Source organism: Amblyomma maculatum, chromosome 6, assembly GCF_055883805.1.
Source record: "Amblyomma maculatum isolate TAMU_Amacu chromosome 6, ASM5588380v1, whole genome shotgun sequence".
In the NCBI taxonomy this organism is placed as follows: Eukaryota; Metazoa; Arthropoda; class Arachnida; order Ixodida; family Ixodidae; genus Amblyomma; species Amblyomma maculatum.
The window spans coordinates 48,921,782-48,930,838 of NC_139349.1; positions in this window are offsets into that span (position 1 = coordinate 48,921,782).

Here is a 9,057-nt window from a genome sequence, read left to right on the forward strand (position 1 = left end):
TTCGATAATTCCTAACAAGATTATTTATTTGTCTAATCCAGCTTAAGGAATTACTTTTAATTGAAATGCATTGCTGATCTTCGGGTCGGCAAAGCTTTGGTTTGTCATGCCGGGCTACAAACTTAAGAGCACGTCCTCCAACTGCCCAGGCCTACGTAGGGATCTGTATGCAAGCTACGTTGTGATTATCCTCACAGAATTTTAAGGAGCAGTGCGGCTCCGAAACCCAAACATCACACTGCTGAGTAGCCAGGTAAAAATATATGGATGAGAGGCAAGCTAGCAACTTCATCTTTTGTTATTTTTTTGTGAAAATATTTCATACTTAATTATCGCTCCTGTTTGGTTCATACCGATTTTAAATAATAAACCATTCCGGTGTGGCGCAGTGGTTAAGGCGCTCGACTGCTGTGCCCAAGGATGTGGGATCGAATCCCGGTCGTGGCGGCATATTCTAGGTGGAGGCGGAAAGCAGAAAAGCAAGGCGCCTGTGTGCTGTGCGATGTCAGTGCACGTTAAAGAACCCCAGGTGGCCTAAATCTCCGGAGCCCTCCACTATTGCGTCTCTCACAGCCTGAGTCGCTTTGGGACGTTAAACCAAGAAAGGAAAAGGAAAGAAACTTCCCTAACCACCATGTGTTAGAACTCACGCGATTCAAGAAACAATGATCCTGTTTTTCCCGCGTCCGGTGTAGTTTTCCACCTCCCTCTGTGCGTTCCTGTACCCTTTGTATGACGCAACCTATAAATGCCACCATAAAGCAATGCGAGGAGCTATGCGATCCATGCGTCGGCGTTTTTGAAAAGAAAGATAAGAAAAGGGAATGGAGAATAGGATGACGAAAATGCCCTGACATTTATAAAGCACTCAGAGAAATCTGCCATCCCACTCTTCCCTATGTCCCGAAAAAGGAAGCAACTCAGCCGCTCCTCGCGGGAAGTTGAGCAACGGGCAAGGAAGGAGCTCCCACGCGTCCCACGCGTATGCGCCCGCCACATTACGACGCAGAAATTATAAGATCGCCCACGCTTTGGGGAAATATACCACAGCTCCGCGTAGGCGCGTCACAGGAGGCATGGAGCGGCCGATCTACTCTGCCGCATCTTTAAAGAGGCTCCGAGGATAGCTTCATCGAAATTTTGTTCTTACTAAAACTGGAATGCCCTTTATTTTATTTCTGGTGATGTTCGTGCAGCGGCAAACGAGGTTTTCCCATTACTGAGAATTTTGTAGATGAATATAGAACATTTTACCCCGCCCCTGGATTCAAAGTGATGAAGTTGATGATGATGCATGGAGCCTTTTAGGGACTTGTAGAAGTTACTGCCGGTGTGTTAAGATGGTCGAAACACAAAAGCAACTGGCGTCGTTGCAGTTTGCTTGCTAACATATAGGCCGCGTACTCGACATTTCTATTTTGTTTCTAATCTTTTTTTCACTTATAAAAGTGTTTCATTTGTGATTTGTGTTGTTTTTGTTTGTTTGTTTGTTTAGAAGTGTCACACACCGTCTTTTAAGGCAGACGCCGTAGGAGGGGGCTCCGGATAAAATTACACCACGTAGGCACGGAGAAAATTGAGCATGCTGTAAAGAACGGAAGGGGGGGGGGGGGGGGGGGTACAAGATAGTCAAAGTAGTCGAGGAGTTCAATACTGATCTCTACAGTAGCCAAAGTAGTCAGGAAATACTGAGTTTGGCAGTAGGGAAAAGCAGTCAGACGTTCCGCCAGTGACAAGGTTAAGAAAGCGTTAGAAACTAGGAAAAGGAGAAAAGCAGCTGGAGAGGATCAGGTAACTGTTGATTTGTTGAATGACGGGAAGGATATCGTGCCAGGAAAACTGGCTACCCTGTATACGCAGTGCCTGGCGTCATCGACGGCACCGGAACCATGGAAGAACGCAAACATTATCTTAATTCATAAAAAAGGGAACGCTAAGGACCTGAAAAATTACAGACCAATCAGCTTACTATGTGTTACGTATAAGCTATATTTTACTAAAGTAACCGCTAATAGAATCAGGACAACCTTAGATTTCAATCAAGCAAAATATCAGACAGGTTTTCGGAAAGGGTACTGTACTATCGATCATGTCCGTACCATCAACTAGGTGATAGAAAAATGCTCGGAATATAACCAGCCCTTGTAAATAGCGTTCATTGATTACGAAAAAAGCATTTTACTCAGTAGAAACCTCGGCGACCATGCAGGCATTGTGAAATCGGGGGGTAGACGAACCTTACGTGAAAGTGCTGGAAGGTATATATAGAGGGTGCACAGCAACCATAGTTCTGCATAAAGTAAGTAACAAAATTCCTATAAAGGAAGGTGTTAGACAAGGAGACATGATCTCCCCAGTACTATTCACAACTTACTTAGAGGAAGTATTCAGAGGCTTGGAATGGGAGCAGTTAGGGACAAGGGTAGATGGAGAATACCTCAGTAATCTGCTATTTGCTGATGACATTGTCTTGCTAAGTAACTCAGGGAATGAACTGCAAATAACGATTGATGACCTAGAAGGAAAAAGTAGAAAGGTAGGCTTGAAAATGAATATGCAGAAGACTAAGGTAAGGTTCAACCGCCTCGGGAAGGAACAACAGTTTACGTTAGGTAGCGAAGCACTGGAAGCAGGCGAATATGTCTACTTAGGCCACGTAGTAACCTCAGACCCGGACCATGAAAGGGAAATAACAAGGGGAATAAGATTGGGACTGATCGCATTTGGCAAACACTCGCAGAATATGACTAGCAGCTTAGAGTTATCGCTCAAGAGAAAAGTATACATCAGTTGCATCTTACCTGTACTCACCTATGGGGCTGAAGCGTGGAGACTAACGAAGAGTGTTGTACTTAAGTTGAGAACAACCACAGTGCTATGGGACGAAAAATGGTAGGGGTAACGCCAAGAGGTAGGAAGCGTGCAGAGTGGGTCAGAGAAATAACTCAAGTTGCTGACATTCTAGTGGAAATCAAGAAGAAATGGGCATGGGCAGGACATGTAGTACGAAGAGAGGATGACCGATGGTCGCTTAGGGTAACAAACTGGATTCCAAGGGAAGGAAAGCGTAGCAGGGGGCGGCAGAAAGTTAGGTGGGCGGATGAGGTTAAGAAGTTCGCAGGGGTCAAGTGGATGCAGCTAGCACTGGGCCGGGTTATTCTGAGGAATATGGGAGAGGCCTTCGGCCTGTAGTGGGTATAGACCGGCTGGTGATGATGATGATGATGAACATACGCTGACATTGCACTGCAAACGGGAGTGTCTGTGTTTCGGCGGCGTCAAGTTCAGCCGCCGTGAGTTGGGCTCGAAGCCGCGACTTGGGTATCACCTCCAGAGCGACAAAGCGTTAGCCCCTCCGGTGAGCCTTATAAAAACTTCATTTTCAGTTTAAGTAGGTGTTTCTCATTAGAAAGCGGTATCAAACGCATCCAGTTTGTGCAAGTGGTCTCAAAGTTCGGCGCTTTTTATAATTTTACGACCATTTTTTCGGCAAGAAAAGCGTTTTCATCCCCAGTAAATTCGTATAGTTAAAACTGAAATATTTTCTCCAGCCATTCCGACGCAGAATCGGGATTTCGGTGATGGCATTGAGTGTTTTGGTTTTGCTGGACGTAACTATCCATATACTTACTGTTCTCGTCTTTTTTGCGCGCTGAAGGGGCAAGGGTGGCGGCAAAATAAAAGTTACCTTTTATTAATTTTTGTCGTAATTCTGCATGCAGACTCTGCTTCCAGGCAGCGGGCACGATTGGAACCGTCATTCATCCATACCATTTTTTGCCTGGACGTCCACTAGTGGCTACCTATATTCCTACGTCGATCGCTGACTTCATGTCCTTGTGCATGTTGTATGGACCATGCGGAATGGGCAGTGAGCTCGACTCGTTCATCCAAAGGTCAACAGAACCAACGATGGATCTATTGGTCGCTGTTGCATGAGGTGGTAGAGAAGCGGTCTCACGTCTTGGACCTTTTTGGCCGATGAAATGAGCTGCAGCATGATTGTTTTACATTTTTAGTTTCTTTTTGGTCGCAAGACAGTAAGATAAGATGCCGGGGAGGACAAGAACTCAGGAGGACAGCTACCTCGAGGCTTTGGACAATCAGGCAAAAGGGTGTCCATAGGTTTAAAATTGCGTCCATCGTCGCAATACTAACCAGCAGGAGTGCCAGATGTCACAGCCACGCGGTGCTGCGACACCTCTGCACTCGTGATATGCCGAACTCGATCGAGGCGTCCCGCTGACGCATGACGGCCGCAGCTCGGCTCGACGTCGTCTCGAACGCAGCCATCCGACAAGCATGCCGCCTATGACGACGATGCCGACGGCTCGCGGCGACAGGAATGCCGCCCGGCACGTGCACCATAAACAGAGACCCCTTGTTGTCACCCGCGTGGCAGACATCCAACCGGTGCCCGAGGCAGCTGCGCCTCGGTAACGCCTGTGCACGCTCGTCGCGCTGGCCGCAGAGGCTCAGCTGGCGCGCATGTACAGGTGCCTATTGATTCACAAAAAAGCTTCTACTGTAGAAATCTATTCTAGAGCTTGGACTCGGGATTTTCGAGCACCTGATCTTGTGCCCGCACTGCTAGAGCTGACTATCGTTAAAATTCAAACTCTAGTTGACATATAGCATATGTATGAAAACTCGTAGCGTGCAGAGCTAGCATGGCCGCAAAGGTATTTAGAAGGACATAAGTTGTCCACGGTACTGAGGTGAGCTCTGATGAAGTGGAAGGAGATGAACTAGTAGTAGGCAAAAAAGGTATCCGCATCGATAGAAGGCGGTTGCTCTCAGCCTTTTGAGCGGTTTCTTTCTTTCTTTCTTTCCTTCTTTCTTTCTTTCTTTCTTTCTTTCTTTCTTTCTTTCTTTCTTTCTTTCTTTCTTTCTTTCTTTCTTTCTTTCTTTCTTTCTTTCTTTCTTTCTTTCTTTCTTTCTTTCTTTCTTTCTTTCTTTCCTTCTTTCTTTCTTTCTTATAAACGTTCAACCTAGACTCCATCTATAAAAAGTGTCAGGTATTCTCGGAGTAATGGCTCCAGTTATGCGCTTTTGAGGATAGACTCATGATTCTTTATGATAACCCTTAATAAGCGTGCACGTACACGAAGGTAATGAAGAGCGATAATTTGCAATGTCCAAGCGACACAACCTTAAGCTATCCCGTGGCCAGTTTCTACGTGCATGGCCATTTATTGCCAGCGCTCCTCATCGAATGGAACGACTCGATACGTCCGTCGACAGAATAAGGAAGCATTGGGAAATGTGCATATGTATTTCACCCTCCCACGCACTATACAGGCGGCTGGAAAAGCCGCAGCAGGGCTTCCGCAAGTACGAGCTGGCAAATGCTGCGGGGGACAGGTGGAGAGGCGACACAGTCGGCGCATGGCTCAATTACACGCCTCCGGGGTAAAAACGCCACCGTGTACACTTCGCTGTGCGCCGCAGAACACCTGCCGTGTCCCCCCGCGTGTCAAGGTAACAAATTGTGCGCCGAGCCAACAGGAAACGGCATTTCGCCTTCTTGGGAGGAGAGCGCGCGAACGGCTGCCGCACTCTGCATACATACTGACGTCCCTTTATTCATGGGCGTCGTTGGGCAGGCTCTGGAAATAATAGCTCGTTCGTAAATGCGCAATGATCGGGGCATTGAGCGTCGTCTCATGAGAGCCAGCCATTTCCTTGTGCCATTTCTCCAACCCCTCGCCCATTGTTTCTGATGTGCGCGCCGTCGCTATCGTCTTCAGTTAACTCTGCTAAATGGTGGCACGAAGTTAGGAAATCGAGGGGCATTTATAATCACTGCGCGCGATGCTTTCAACGACTTCAGAATTTTGAGTTGGATTGTTAATTAATGCTCATCTGGACAACAGAACAAACTTGTACATAGTCTAGGAAAAGGCAGTGCACCAGCACAAACACGACGGAGAATCGGTCTGCGCTATTGTACACAAGTCAAACAGTGTTCAGGATCTTACATTTGATTGATCGATCGATTGATTGATTGATTGATTGATTGATTGGTATTATTTACATATTATTATATGTAGCACTGCAACGAATGCCGACAAGGGGCTAACGATGGGAGGCAAATTATCGGATAGGAAGGGTAGCCTTTCGCCTTTCTCTTAAGAGAAATATCTAAGAGACCCTCTATTTTTTTTCCCCTTTCTTGCTGTGCCGGTGTACCCGGGTTCGATCCCGACCGCGGCGGCTGCGTTTCAATGGAGGCGAAACGAAGAGGCGTCCGTGTGCTTTGCGATGTCAAAGACCCAGGTGGTCGAAATTACTCTGTAGTCCTTCGCGTCGTCAGGGGCTCAGTGTGAACTGCCGAAAGCATCATTCTAACTTTCACACGCAAATTCATGGCTTGACGTCCAGTCACAATTGATGGTCAAGACATTTCGTACGTGACACACAAGAAATTCTTAGGTGTCATTATAGACCGCGACCCGTCCTGGACAAAGCACATCTCTATGCTAATAATAAAAAAAAAAAAAAAAAAAAAAAAAAAAAAAAAAACTGGACAGTTTTACAAGCATCGCAAGGTATGCAGGTGGCAAATTCAGAGGTCCGTCTGAGCAATCATTACTTCACCTGCACCAGGTGCTCGTGGTCGGCTATCTTAGATATAGTGCGCCGGTTTTTTCCAGTGTTAGACTACTTGCTGCCCGAACCTTAGACGGAGTGTGCTTTGGTTTATCCTACAAGGCTTCGACATGGGGTACATTTTATGAGGATTGCGCCTAGCCAGCCCTCATTTGTTTCCAACAGTAGCGATTGATTGTGGATTTGCTGCGACACCTAACCAGTCATCAATCACCCCAACCCCAGGCCGATTAGTACCCGATACAATCTATTCGAACGCCATCAGGATTCAAAGCAGTTTGATACGTATACTAACCACACGCCCCACCAAATTGCTGAGGCACCATTATGGACAATTCTTTAAACTAACGCCAGTTAAAACATTCCAGGAATACCACAAAAGTCGTACATCACAACAGTGGAACTGAAGAAATTGGAACTATAATATATCTCATCTACTCACGTTGACTCAGTGCTTGTTTTTGTAGGTGGATCAGTAATGGCCACCTCTTCAGCTGCAGCATCCTTAATAGGGCCTGCAAGCGCCTACAGCCGCTGTTTTAGGCTCATGCATAAACCATCATATCGGTCACCGAATTAGCAGACATATATACGAGAGCCCACCCACTACTTTGGTAAGCAGACTACAAATCACTGGTCAATATTCTGTGAACCAAGACCTGCATTGCAGGTTGTAACATGAAAATAAGCACATTGTACTTTTGCTAGCTGAGGCGTTCCAGCGCGGCCACATTTCCAAATTTCTGTGTATACCCAACCGTTGCGATTAGCAAAAAAAATGAAAGCGCTCATGCGGAAGCTAAGATCAATCATGCTGATCAGACTTCCATGCAAGTCTTGTTCTATAGGGGAGTGAGTCTTCAGCCTTGTACTGACGCATTCATTGCAGGCTGCCTTGCAGTTACACTGGCATGATTTGAGCCATCAGCAGGACCGCATCTCTCGGCTTAATGCAGGCTCAAGACTTTACCTGTCATCTGAAGTTATGTATGTCTCAGGATACTACCCTCCATAGGTTACGAGTTGGTGTCGCATACCCCAAAGGCTATCTCTACGGGATCGGTTTAGAGCGAACCCTAACAGCGTGGGCTGGAATACTCCAAAGATAATTTATCGTGTTGTTTGTGACACTTGTGTGTGCAGTGAAGTGCGCTTGTACGCAGTTAACAGTGATACGACGCGTGCATACATGTTTTCGCTAACAAATGTGAATAGATACTTTAACCTTTTCAGAGGGGCAGTGCGTGCTGTTCGTGTTTACGCGTTTGTGCCGCCATGTAAAATTGCGACGTTCATCTCTGTAACTGTGCCGGTGTGAGTACAGAGACAAGTGATGTGTGTGTGGAAGACATGTATGCTTCATGTTGCGGGTGATAAGTGTCTTCAGGTGTGCGCGTAGTCTCCTCTATAACTCGGATCACACTAGGAATTTCCCTGCACTATGGCATATCACTCTCCATTCACGCCCTAGTTCTCTTTTACTTCCTCTGTGCCCCTTCCACGGCGTAGAGTATCAGGCCAGTGTATATACCGCCGGCCGACCTCTGGCACCTTTCCTTTCATTAAATTATTTTCTCTGTTCAGGGCATATCTTCGCCTCTTCAAGGTGTCAAAGGTAGTCCTCTCGGACGCAGGACAGTGAACTTGTGGCTGCAAGAGTCGACCTCAACCCCGGAGAGACATGACTACAGCAGGGTATTAGGCTGTCCTATGTCGTCGGCTGCTCTATATACTTGCCCTCAAGCTATCAAGCTCACTATATTTTAAGTGCTGGTCCTTGCCCTGCACAAATTCAGACGCACATTCGGAAGTGTTCTCCTATTTCTATCTTACTAGTCGGTGCAAGTTTTGATCAATTTTCTAACGAACAAAAGGATAGTATTATTTAAATCAATAGCGAGGGATATGTGTGCCAGTTAAGAGTGAACAGGGCACGCATCCGGCAATATCTATAGCATTTACCGCACACCCGTCCACCTTGAGGGATTCAAGACAAGCTTCCATTCAAGGTGTGTGCGTGGCAAACCCAAACCCGTGATCGCTGACAAGAATCAACTGTCGCAAAACTACGTTGTCGTCACTGTAGCATTCATACAAGTTAAAACGCACACACATCGCCTAATAACGCCGTTTACGCTAAACACTTGGCAGCGACAACGCTCTGGAAACCACCGTGCAAATTTCTTAACCAACCAACGCTCCATTAGCGCGATACTAAAACACTCAAGCGTAGAATCGCTTCAGATCCTTGTAGTACCGATCGACGACACGTGGAGTTAAGCGCGTTATTATTATACGTTACGTCCCCTTAAGAAAAAAAAAATGTGCGCGAAGGTTATGCTGCGAGCACTCGATCGCGCGCTCGACGCAGCAACGAGAACATGATGGGGACACCAGCACGCATAAAAGGCGGGAATAAACTAAAACAAATACACAAAGTGAAAA